The sequence below is a fragment of the Globicephala melas genome, chromosome 20 (genome assembly GCF_963455315.2).
Source record: "Globicephala melas chromosome 20, mGloMel1.2, whole genome shotgun sequence".
Classification (NCBI taxonomy): domain Eukaryota; kingdom Metazoa; phylum Chordata; class Mammalia; order Artiodactyla; family Delphinidae; genus Globicephala; species Globicephala melas.
Genome location: NC_083333.1, coordinates 51,422,373 through 51,435,386, shown reverse-complemented (window position 1 = coordinate 51,435,386; position 13,014 = coordinate 51,422,373). Strand labels below are relative to the sequence as shown.

At 51.8% G+C, this 13,014-nt stretch overlaps 1 protein-coding gene across 3 annotated transcripts in view; it reads right to left on the bottom strand.

Annotated features, from left to right (window-relative positions):
- The window catches only part of CUEDC1 (CUE domain containing 1), a 76,602-nt gene extending 75,276 nt beyond the window's left edge, over positions 1-1,326 (bottom strand). Inside the window, exon 1 of one of the 3 annotated variants that reach the window (XM_060290655.2) lies at positions 1,227-1,326. The gene's annotated coding sequence lies outside the window, so the exon portion shown is untranslated. The remainder of the gene's footprint in view (positions 1-1,226) is intronic. The other 2 variants (XM_030881662.3, XM_060290658.2) reach the window with 2 other exon arrangements.
- Positions 1,327-13,014: the final 11,688 nt, after the last annotated feature.

Here is a 13,014-nt window from a genome sequence, read left to right as displayed (position 1 = left end):
GGGACCCATTTCACACTTGATCCCAAGGGGGCCAAATCTCATGGTGAGACAACTTCCTTCATGAGAGAATTCCTGGTGTCCCTCACCTCCTTCAGGCACATCTGGCCAGCTCCACCCAGGCTGTAAAGATGAGCATGCCTGGCAAAGAAAAGGAATGAGAGGCCCAAGCACCTCCCTGAGTCCCTTCTCCCCAGCAGGGCGGCTCAGGGTACTGCAGGGTAACTAACAGGAAGGCACCCTCCCCGTGCTCAGCGATGCTCCTGCCGGAGGGTCAGGTGGGGAGTGAGAAGGTCTTGTATCCTCTATCACCTCTGGGACAACTTAATAAATTCCCAGTCACCCTCCACTCTAACCACAAAAAGGAAAATCTAAAACCTCCCTCCGCTTAAATCAAATTCCTCTCCCGGAATTTCATTTCTTGGAACTAAAACTTCTTTTAACGGGAAAAGAAACGGGCAAGCCCGTGCTAGGTGTAAGACAACAATGCAACCAGAAAATGAAGAGGAAAGAAAGAATTAGCGCCGACACCAACCCCCTGGAGCTTAGAGCCCTGGGCACTTAGGGCCGGACGGGGTGGGGTGGGGGGGAAGCAGGGGCGGGGACAGTGCCTGGTGAACTTTCCCTGGCCGAGCCACGAGAGATGCAGCTCCCAGGGGACCGGGTGGAACCAGAAAAAGCTGAGCCGACCTGTGACATCCGCGGGGACAGGAAGCGAACCTCCCCTTTTCCTAAAAGGAGCTCTGGCCCCGGCAGGCGCCCCCCGCCCCGCCCCCCCGCCAGCCGTCGCCAAGCAGCCAGCGCCCCCCCCCAACCCGGCCCGGGCCAAGCGGGGAGGGGCGCCCACACACACAAGGGGGAGCAGCCGGGGAAGGGGCTCCGGGCGGCGCCGGCTCGCCGAGGCCTCGCTCGCTTTCCCCGCGCTGCCCGCCCGCGACCACCCCTCTCCCCGCGCGACCCGCTCCCAGCCCCCAGGTGCCCGCTCGCCCCGCGCGCCCGCGGCCCGGGAGGAGGCGGCGGCTCGGGAAGGATGCGGGGCCGAACCGCCGCACGAGGCTGAGGCGGCGCGGGCTCCCGGCAGCAGCGGCGGCCGCCCAGGGAATCAAACTCGCGCCCGCCCGGCCCTCCCGGCGGCGCCTCGGAGACCGGGCCCGGGAAGGTGGGGCCTGGCCGGGTCGGGGCCGCGCGCGGGCCGGGCGGCGCCGGCGGGGAGCGAAGGGAGGTCTTACCGAGCAGCCGCGCGCGCGTCCGCTCCCCGCGGGCCGGAGAGGCCGGGGGCTGGGGGAGGGGCGCGATCCCGCGGCGGCGGCGGCGGCGGCGGCGGGCCGGGTGCGGCGGCGCGGCTGGGGCGCGGGAGGCGGGGAAAGCGAGGCGCGGCCGGCTTCCTAGCGGCGGGCGGCGCGAAATGCAGCTGTCCCTGCGCGGCCGCCGCGGGGCCACAAGTGGGGCTGCGCGGGGAGGAGCGGGACTGCGGGCCGAGCGCGGGCCGGGCAGCGGCCCCCAGACCCTCTCCGATGCAGACCCCTCGGAGGGAGGAGGGAAGCGGTATCGGGGTCCGCTAGTAACGCAGTCGCGGGGGCCGGGGGCTGCCAGGCCAAGACGAGGCGGATCCCCGCCGGACCCCCGCAGCAGCCGCGGGGACTCCCGGCTGGCGGGCCGGAGGGCGTGAGCGGGGAGTCTCGGTCCCGGGCAGAGTGGGTGCGGGGCGTCCTGCCCCACCCTGCTCGGGGAGCGACGCCGGGAGGGAGACCAGAGACCTCGGCTGGGGGCGGGGGAGACCTAAGAGCCGGACTGCCCGAGAGGGTGCAGAATGTGGACACGCATCTGGGACCTGGGACACCTGTGGTGGAGGGGAGGGAGGCCCCCCGGGAGTAAGGGCTCAGGAAAGTAAACAAAATAAAAGGCTGAGGTCAAAGGAGATGGTGGGGAGGAGGTCAAGAAATCAAAGTAGTACCCAATCACACCATCAGATGTCACCTGCCATCTCCCCATCTCCTCTCAAACATACCAGGTCACTTCAGGGGCGTCTGAGCCCTGAGATCTCCCACAGAAGAACTTGTTTAATAAATGGGAAATCAACTTTGGCTCTTCTTTTCCACATGGTTTAGTTTCAGACTCCAACTGGGGGGTGGGTAGGGTGGGGCAGGTGGTGGGTGACCTGCCAAGCATCCAGCTTTGAAGAGGAGCTACCTAAGGAAGGGATCTGAGGCTGACAATGGCCAGAATGCAGGTCCAGCACTGCCCCCAGACAGCTTGCCAAGGCCTGCACCCTCCTCCTGGATAAGCGTGCCTTAGAGACCCACTTGCCCATCTGGGTACAGATCTTAGGGAACAGCTCCCTCTCCCCTCCTCCCCTGAGGGCTTGCAGTCCCCTAGCCAGCTGAGACAAATCAACGTGCTCAGCCACAGAGACATCTGAAGGTAAAAACCACAAACCAGAGTGCCCCAGACACCCGTGTGTTTCCATCATTTGCGTGTCGAGGGTAAGTTTCTTCAGCAGGTTGGGAACCTGGGAGAGGGAGAAACCTCAGAACCACACCCTCTGGGGAGGCCCAGCAGTAACTAGCGTGTGGAGTTGAGCTCCAGGGCCAGTTTCCCAACCCCCTCCCAGGGATCTCCTCTCTCCCACCCACCTGTCCCCAGGCCCCCTCACTTGGTGGTACATTCAGTTTTGGGGGCCCTTGAAACTCCAGGAGGTGGTCCCTAGACCCCAGGTTAAAGACCCTTAATCTGGAGGGACTGACCCATGCCTCCGTGCTGACTCCTGTCTCCTTTCCCAAAGTGGTAACCGAGAGCTCACTCACTAGATTATGTTACACTTGCCCACAGTGCAGTTCATGTCACTTTTCTGCTTACTTGCAAGATCCCTCTGCAGTTCCTCTCCCTGTCACCTTGGCATTTTGGAGCTGGGAAAATGCACCTGCAAACTTGGAGATTTTGCTGTTTACACTGGGAGGCCAGTGCTCACAAAATCTTTTCATGTATTACTCATATAGTCATCAAATGAAACCGATCACCGTAATGCACGCTCTTCCTTGAAGAACACTTCTTAGGCGTTGGTAACATACTCTTCCTCTCCGGGCTGTCTTCCTGGAAGCTTTTCCTCAGACTCCTTCCCTGCCTCTCACACCCCACTGGGTAACCTCGCTTGCTCCCACCACTGCATCTGAGCTGAATGTTCCCCAGGACCCCAGGCCAGCCCACCCTCCTGGGCTCCAGCCCATCACACCCAGCTGCCTGCAGAGGCTTTCCACCTGCAGGTCCCTTGGACACCCCAAATGCAAGGAGGCGAGAGGTCCAGAGCATTTCCTTCCCAAGCCCCCCCGACCCCAACCCTGGCTTCACAGCTGGAAACCTCAGTCCGAAGTGTCCCTTCCCCTGCAGTCTATTGGTTATGGAGGCCTGTTCCTTCCTCCTCACTCTCCCCATCCTTTGTTTCCCTGGCTTTACCCTGGTTTGGGCCCCTCTTGTCTCTGCTCATCTCAGAGCTTGAGATGTCCCTTTGCTTTCAGTTCTTTCTCTCCTCCCCCCACAGCCCGCCCCGCTTCATACCCACAAACACTACAGAATGTGCCCTGGTAAGACACCCGTACCCCAACCCTGCCCTACCCTCAGGCCATTACCCTATTTCTCTCTTGCCCACTCATCAGGAGACTTAACATCCTCTCTCTGCTTCCTCAGTCCCCATTCAATCCTCGAAATCCAGCTTTCTTCCCCATCATAACCTTTCCATAGGAGGCACCAGCGGCTCCCAGTCATTTCAACCCACTGGCCTCCTCCCCACCTCACCCTTGGGCCCGCTTGTCACCTGGGATGCCGTTAACTCCTCCTTGAGGGGACTCTCACCCCCAAGGCCTCCTATCCTCTTGATTTTTCTACAGACTCCTTCATTTTTTTCTCCTTTTGGCCACGCCACACGGCTTGTGGGATTTTAGTTCCCTGACCAGGAATTGAACCCGGGCCCTCGGCAGTGAGAGCGCAGAATCCTAACCACTGGACCGCCAGGGAATTCCAACCAACTCCTTCATTACTTCAGCTCTGCCTGCCTCAGAGGCTTTGCCAGGGCACAGTCCTCTTCACTTTTCCATAAATCCTGCAATTCCCAGGGTGCTCTCACGGAGGGAAGAGAGCAGAGTGGGTACCAAGCCCTGACCGTGCCACCTGCTGCCGCATGACTCTGGGCAGGTTACTTAACTCCCTCTGTGCCTGTTTCCTGATTTGTATTTGGGGCTCACTACAGTGCCTACCTCAAAAGATTGTACTGAGAATTAAACAAATTCACACGTGAAGTGCCCAGAACAGTGCCTTGCACCTTAAATGTTCAATGAGTGCTGGTATTGGTATAATAAAGAGTGTGTTGATGGCCCATTCCTACACCTGCCCCCTCTCCTGAACTCCTGATTGGACAGGCTGCACCACAACTGCCTCACCTTCAGCATGGCTGGTCCGGAACCCTTCATCTCTGCATCTCCTGTGCCAGAATTCTCTGTCCTGGGAGAAGGCACATCCCATTCACTCAAGCCACCAACTTCACACACTGCCTTTCTCCTCTCCCACGTTCACACCCCTAAGTAAACTTGGGCTTACTACTTCCTGAATTTCTCTGGACTCTTTCCCCTCTGCATTCCCACTGCTCAGGCCACCAGGTCCCCTGCCTTTCAATCCGTCGTCCTCAATGCTTGCAATTATTTTCTAAAGCATAGACTGGTGATGTCTCTGCTTTGTTGAAAAGATGTGGGTGAGTCCCCAGGGCTGGGAGAATGAAATTTAAATGCCTTAGGGAGGCCCTTCCCCCAACAGGATGTTTCCCTTGGGGAGTTCCCCAGCCCAGGACAAATGGCAGGCCTGAATGGTGACAAGAGCGTGTGGCTGAGGTTTTGGAAGCAACCACATGGTCCCAGCCATCAGGGGACTCCCTCCCCTCCTCGAACCACCAAAGGTAGCTTAACAAGGCCCAAAGTGGGAAAGAAAGTGGGGTAAACAGCCAGATGATCTGCGTCATCCTATCCCTTTCTCCATCTTCACTGATTTGACTAAGAAACTCAGAGGAAACTTTTAAAGAATTGGTAATTTCACTTCGGGGTTTTGAAAGAACACATGGGTGAAACGTGGAAACAGTGGCCCCCCGAAATGAGTGAATGACCCCCTTCTCGGACAATAACTAAACGGATGCCTGTGGGGTTGCCAGTCTGGCTCCCACCTGAGAGAAGGATTCCCTGGGACGCTTACCCTTTCCCAGAGCGCCCCAGCCAATGTCACGCCTGTGGCACCTCCTTTGAACCCTCTTGCCCTTGTGTAACAAACTGTTCCCATGCCGTCCCTTTGTCCATCCTGCCAGCCTCTATAAAGCACATGGTATTGTAGCTGGTCTCTGAACGAGCTCCTGGGAGGTAGGGGGTGTCTTCTGTCTCAGTGCCCACACCTCCCAGCCCAAGGCCTGGCTGGCCCCATGAGTGAGTAAATATTTGCCAAAGAACTGACTTCTGACAGGTGGTGAGACATGCCTGGTTTGTCCTTACAAAAACCATGTGTCTTCCCTTCGTTGGTAACTGACTGTAAGGCTCCAGGTGTCCTGCCTTTCTGTTCAGAGGCTGTCAGCTTGTCCTGTACAAGGTGGTGGGGTGGAGATTAGGTGTAGATAAATGGAACTCTGTGCAACCATTAAAGTTGTTTTTAAAGAATATTAAATGTCTGTTAAAATATCCAAAATATGTTACGGGAAAGGAAGGCTACAAAACAGCATATGCAATGTGAGGCTATTTAGTAATTTTTATTTAGTTAGTTATAAACATAGAAAAAACCATGCCAACATGTTAACAACTGTTGGATGAGAGTTTTATAGATAACTTTTACTGTTAGTGTTTTTCATATTTTCCTAGATTTTCCAAACTTCCTACACCGAACATACATTCCTTTATAATCATACACACACACACACACACACACGCACACGCACACGCGCGCGCGCACACACACACACACACACACACACACACACACACACACACACACATATATATATATATATATATATATATATATAGCTTTCAAGATCATTATGTATGGGGACCTCCCTGGCAGTCCAGTGGTTAAGACTCCACGCTTCCAACTGCAGCGGGCACAGGTTCGATCCCTGGTGAGGGAACTCAGATCTCATGTGCTGCGCAGTGTGCCCCCCCACCAAAAAAATCATTATATATGACTGCAAAGAGGAAAGTGAAATATAAGTAACTTTCCTCCATAATTTTGTCTAACTTCGACTATTTCAATCCAGTTGCATGACCATTTTTGTTGACTTCCCGTGTACTCATACTGAGACCCCAAAGATGAACAGTATGTAGCCCCTCTTCACCCCCACTCCAGATCTAAGGGCAAGGTGGATATGGAGCAGCTAGCAAAATAATACAAGGCAGAGTGTGACACTTACTAAAATCAAGGTGTAAGCAGAGGGCTCTGGGGCTGCTCAGGAAGGAAAAGGTTAATTCTCATGAAGGACCGGTCAGAGAGAGCACCTTTGAACAGTTGGCTTTTTCGCTGTGCAAAAGAGGCAGGAGATGAAAAAGATTTTAGCTGGGGATAAGGGCATTCCCATCTGTGGGCACAGCATAAGCAAAGGCACGGAGCAGGGAATGTTGAGGCGTATTTGGATGTGGGTAAATATCCACTGTGGCCAGACTGCAGGGTGGGTGGTGGGTAACGTAGCAAAATGAAGTTGGAAAGGTGAGGAGGGTGTGACAGTGGATGGCCCGGAACACCACACTAAAGAATCTGCGGAGAAGGCACAAGCTGGAATTTAAAAATAGAATATTAACATTTATTTTTATTTTCTTGACAATACCAAGAGTTTGAGGCAGTGAGGTCCCCTGGTCCTGCACCAGACCAGCTCCTGGGGAAAGCCAGCCTGGAGTTAAACATTCACAGAGGTTAAATGTTCAATCCCAGCTTGAAGCAGCAGATTCCTTCTTCCTCCTGAACTCCCTCTAACCTCCTAAGTATAGCGTAGTGGCTAAGCGCCCAGACCTTTGTGCCAGTCAGACCAGGGTACAAATAAATCTCAGCTGTATCCGTTTACAAGCTGGGTGACCTTGGGCGAATTACTTAACCTTTCTGAGTCCCTCATCTCTAAAATGATGATAAGAATATCACCTTTCTCCCCACTAGGTTAAAAATAATAATAATAAATGATAAATTTTCTTGAACGTTTACAATGTCTAGCCCTGTTTTAAGTATTTTTGCACATTTTAGCTCATTTGGCCTTCAGAAAAACACCAAGGGGCAGGCGTTATTACCATTTCTATTTTACAGATGTGGAAACTGAGACACAGGGAGGTCAAAAGTGTTCCCAAGGTCCAGCAATAAGTGATAGAACCAAGACACAGACCCAGCCTGTGACTCCAGAGCCCATGCACTTCACTATACTCCTGGAGATAGCAATTATAATAATTATAACTTAAACCCATAATACCAGTTAACATTTACATTGTTAACTCATTTACTCCTCAATGGCCCTGTGCTAGGTACTACCATTAGGCCCTGTTTACAGACTAGGAGACTGAGGCACAGAGAGATTAAGTAACTTGCCCAAGTTTCTTCGCAGAGGCAGGAGAGGAACTCAGGTGGTCTGGCTGCAAATTCTGTTCCTCGTCACTCTAATACACTTAATGAATGATGCCTGTTTTACTTATTGTCATTCTTTTAATTCCAAGGAGGTCTGCCTGCGATCAGTTTCATCCAGATGTTCAGATCTGATTCTCTCCGGTGATGAAGATCCATGGAAGAGGTTGGGGGTGGGGCAGGATGCATATTCCTGGGGGACTTGGGAAGCAGGGCCACGGGTGGAGAAGGAGCCTTCGGACCTTGCAGTTCTGGGGAGGGCTCCTTCGTGCTTCGGGCGAGGGAACCTCTGTTGCACCAGTAAATGGCCAGGAAAGGAAAGAGAGGGAGCTGGCACTACTTCCTCAGCCCCTGAGCCGAGCTCTGGGCACTAGGAGAAATGGCAAAAATGTCTTATTCTTTGGCGGAAGAGCATCCCTGGGGTTATACCACAGCTAGTTCCAGGGTGGTGGGTGGAGGACCCTAAAGGGCTGAGTGACATCTTTGAGGGAGAGTTCACTCACCAGGTGTCTCTTTAAAAAGGAAGATAGAAACCTCTCCCCAAGGGGCAGGACTGAGCCCCTCGGGGCAAGACAACCCTGACAGGACTGGGTTCCTAGGGTCCAGACCTTCAGCCCAGGTCCCACACTTGAGGCTGCAGGGCCTGCTCCCTTTGGGGTAGGGGGAGGTAGAGCCAGGGCTCAGTTCGGCTCCATTCCCTAGTCAGGGAACTGTCACCTGATGGTGGCTGGTCAAAGGAGCAGCACAGCTAGTGTGACAGCATAAAGGGGCACAGCTGCCACTGCAGGGTTGCTTCCCCAGAAAGCGGAACTGAGAATTAAAGGAGCAGCAGGATACACTAATTCATTTACTTACGTCTTCATGAATTCTTCCTTTCCTTCAAGAGCTTATAGTTTTTTTTTTTTGGCTGCGCTGCACAGCTTGCAGGATCTTAGTTCCCGGACCAGGGGTTGAACCCGGGCCATGGCAGTGAAAGCGCCAAGTCCTAGCCACTGGACCACCAGGGAATTCCCAAGAGCTTATAATTTATTATTATCATTAATTTTTTTTATTTTTTATTTTTTTATTTTTTGTGGTACACAGGCCTCTCACTGTTGTGGCCTCTCCCATTGCAGAGCACAGGCTCCGGACGCACAGGCTCAGCGGCCATGGCTCACGGGGCCCAGCCGCTCCGCGGCATGTGGGATCCTCCCAGTCCGGGGCACGAACCCTGCATCGGCAGGCGGACTCTCAACCACTGCGCCACCAGGGAAGCCCATATCATTATTTATTTTGATGCTTAGATTGTTCCGGATTTGGCCATTTGCTGGCCCTGTGTTCTTTTGATACATTCCCATCCTGCCTTTCTTGTGCAGAGATGTTTCCACCATCATCATAAAGACTGCATCAGACCTTCAATAGATGCTAAATCTAGAGGGAAATTTTGATGAGGAGGAGGATATTTGAATGGTCTTAATGTGTTTCCCCACAGACTTCTTATTAGTTGCAAGGGGGAAAACAGTAATTATATGATGGAGAAACTAGGCAATGTCTTGACTGACTGATCTAAAGTAACATCACCCAGGGAGATCAGCTCGGTGCTTTGTGACCACCTAGAGGGGTGGGATAGGGAGGGTGGGACAGGGAGGGTGGGAGGGAGAGAGACGCAAGAGGGAAGAGATATGGGAACATATGTATATGTATAACTGATTCACTTTGTTATAAAGCAGAAACTAACACACCATTGTAAAGTAATTATACTCCAATAAAGATGTAAAAAAAATTAAAAATAAAGTAACATCACCTATGAGGCACAGAGGGCTGTCATGTGCCTCTAGATATGATATCCTGAGGACACATTACCTCAGCAGTATTCCAGCTAAGAATGAATAATCTCAATTTAATCACGGAGAACATCAGACAAACATAAAATGAAGAATGTTATATTAAAAAAAAAAAGCAGGGGTGTGTAATTTTTTTTTTTAAAAAGCCAGCTATACAAATGGTCCAAATTTAGGGAGACTAAAGAAACACAGCAACTAAACGCAACACCTGACCCTAGACTAGGCCTTGTCCTGGGAGTGAAGATGCTCTCAAGGACATAATCTGATCATAATTGGAATGTAAGTTAACTAAAAGTATTATATAAGTGTAAATGTAGAAAGTTAATAACTCGACTGTGGTGTAAGAGCTTATCTTTATTTTTAGGAAATATACACAGGAGTACTTAGGGGTAAGGTCCATGATGTATAAAACCATGGAATAGTTCGGAAAAATATATATATATATATAGAAATAGAGAGCCCATATGTGATTAAGCAAGGGATAAAACGTTAGCAATAGGTGAATGTGGGTAAAGAGTATACGGGTGTCTCTTGCACTATTTTCATTTTTGCAACTTTTTGTAAGTTTGAAATTATTTCCAAATAAAAAGAACTCTTCCAGGTTCACTTTGTGTTCTCCCTGCCCAAGCCCTGCAATCAGCTTTTTCTCCAGAGGAGCTAGTGAGCAGGAATATTTAACCACATTAAAAAAAAAAAAAAAAAAAGTGAATGAGAAGGAAAAGCATTCCTACCATATGGAACAGCATGGCAAGGAAATGTGAAATATAAGTGTAGATGATAGAAAGGATCGGTGCTGGGAAAATGGCTCTTCTGAAAAGCTAACGCAGCAAATGGCATCCCGGGATAAGCCCTAGCCTCACCCCAGAAAGGCAAAACACAGCCCTCCTGCAGCTTCTGTCCATTAACCGGCACATGTGTGATTTGGAAATGGAATACAATAAACTGACAGATTCGGCCATCCTTCAGTGGGCCAACACTATATTGCGAAGCACATCATAGAACTTAATTTTATCTATTTACATAGAATGTGCACAACTATTGTGCAGACTGTAGAAAGTGAAGCAGCATTGGAGTAAACTTCAGCGGGAGTGGAGCAATGCTCCCTGTGAATGAGCACCCTCACCCGACCAATCAGAACGCAGGAGACATCAACCAATCCCGGCTCCTCAATGCTCTAGTCGGGGCGGGGCTGACACGCCCAGAGTTGTTTGTTTGCCTCCGCTCTAACCGTAGTCTACCCTGGGCGGGGTCGGGGGCGCGGACCGCGGAGACGAGGCAGGCGAAGTAGATTTGGCCAAACGGTGGAGGGCATCGGATGTTAGGCCTGGCAGTTTGGGCACCGTAGTAGGTTGACTGACTCATCCCTGACAAAACCCACATTTGCCGCGCGCTCTGCGGGGCTCCTCTCTCAGAGCGCCGAGTCCAGGACGCCTTCGGGAAAACAGGTTGGAGCTGATGAGGGCTGATTTAGGAGCGAGCAGGTCTGAGAAGTATGTCAGGCTTCTCTCCCACATCCTGCCTGGGTAGGTGGTGGCGCTCCCTTTCCTCTTGGGAAGGAAGGAGGTCAGGCCCGTGCCAGGCTAGCGGCAAGCTATAAGAACTAACTCTGTCAGGATGGTGAGATTGCAGAGGGAAACTGTACAGGCGACTTCTCTAGATATTAGTGCATCTTGGTGAATGACGTGAGATGGAACGACTTCTCTGATAGGCACATATCCTGACATTTTCCATGTCTCCCAACCTGGTGACTATTCCCTCGGTGTAACTTGAGCCCTCCCTGCCACATATTGGGCAGCCTTCAATTAGCTGCTGGTCAGATGTGTCTCCCATCTAAATTTCTCCTTCCCGAGATGAGGTTCTGGCTCCCATGCTGGATGCCAATCCTCAAAATCTCAGCGTCTGAGATGGGGAAGCCATGAAGGAAGGCAATCAGCTCCTTTGCTCTTTTGGAGAACGCAGTTGGTGCCTCTGAGGGAATTGATGTTGCTGTTACTACATAGGGTATAGGAAGACCAGGTGGGGGGAGTATATTGAATCTGAGGTTCCTTCCTCTATATCAGGCTCTATACTAAGCACTTTACATGAATTAGATCTTCAAAAACTTTACTAGGTTGGAACTATTATCATCCTTGCTTTACGGCTGAGGAAACTGAGGCCAGAGAGGTTACATATCTTGCCCGAGGACACACAGTTCCCACTGGCATAGCCTGGATTTACACCCCAGCCTGTCAGACTCCAAGCCCCTGCTCTTAATTGCAACCCTGTATTACAGCACCTCCCAGCTGTCCCTTATGCCAGGCCTTGCCCTGCTCTGGATCTTCTGGGGGCCTTACTTACCTGTTGCTGCTGTTTCTGGCCTTGGTACTTGGTGCCTTGTGTTTTGGGCTTCCTGAACATTGGGACTCATTGATACAAGGGCAAGTCAGCAGCAGGTTGCCATGGTCCCACTAATTTGGAACCAGAGATTTAGGGGATGTGGCAAAACATTTGGAATATACAGTCCGACTTAGGAACTAGCCTCCCTTCTGTGGGGCCCTGGACTACCTCCACTTTATTTGGGTATCTCCCAATTCTGCCTGTATACCAAGGAGGAATGAACCAACTGCCTAAAAGTTACAGGGAAGGCTTCGGAGGGAACAACATTTTAATTAGACTTTGAAGGATATCTAGTGGTTCACAACAGAGAAAATGTGTTGGAGGGTTGCTTGGGGGAGGACATTCTAGGCCTAAGGGACAGAATATACAAAGGTTCTATCTCCTTCCTCTTTCCACAACTCCACCCTCTCCCCAGTCTTCTCCCTCAGACATCCTTGATAGCCACAGTTTCTGGTGTTGGCAAAGTGGCAGAACTTCACTTGTGTGGGACAGGCCACCCTGGAGTCTAGGCCTACTCTCCTGGGATGAAGCTCTAGGATTTCAGGAAGGGGGACCCCTACCTCCTCAGCTGGAAGGGGCTCCTGGGTCCCCACCACAGGTGGGGATTCCCTACTAATCACCTGAATCTTGCCTGTTTCTTCAGCTACTGATTTTGTTCTTTTTCTGGCTAAGAAGAGCATGTCTTCTTTTCTGCCCATTGACTGGAGCTGAAATCATCACAGCTGGCTTACACTAGCAGCCTGTCTCAGGGTCCTCTGAGTAATCATGTCCAGCTCGGGGCAGATGCATGGAAAGGGGAGGAGGACAGGGTGGAGATGACACCACAGGAAGCACAAGGACAATTTCTCCAAAATCTCTCTCTCTCCCCCTTCCCTGGGCCTCTTTCTAACCTCCAAATTCCCCCTTTCCCTTCTCTCCCTCACCTCATAAGCAAAGCTGATTTCTCTCTGGCTCTTTTCCCACCATTAACAAAGCTCGGAATTTCTTGGCTCATGACCAAGGGCCTTGGGGACCCAGGCTCCTTCAAGCCTGATCTCTGAGTGGATTTAGGCTGACTCAGTAAGAACCATGGCTTTGGTGGCCTCCCAATTGCCCCTGAGGTTGACAAAGACTTAGCTTCCTGTCCCAGTCTCTGAGGCTGGCTCCCCTCTCCATGAGCAGCCTCTGGAATTGGTACATTACTCCTCCCAGCCTTGGACCTGGG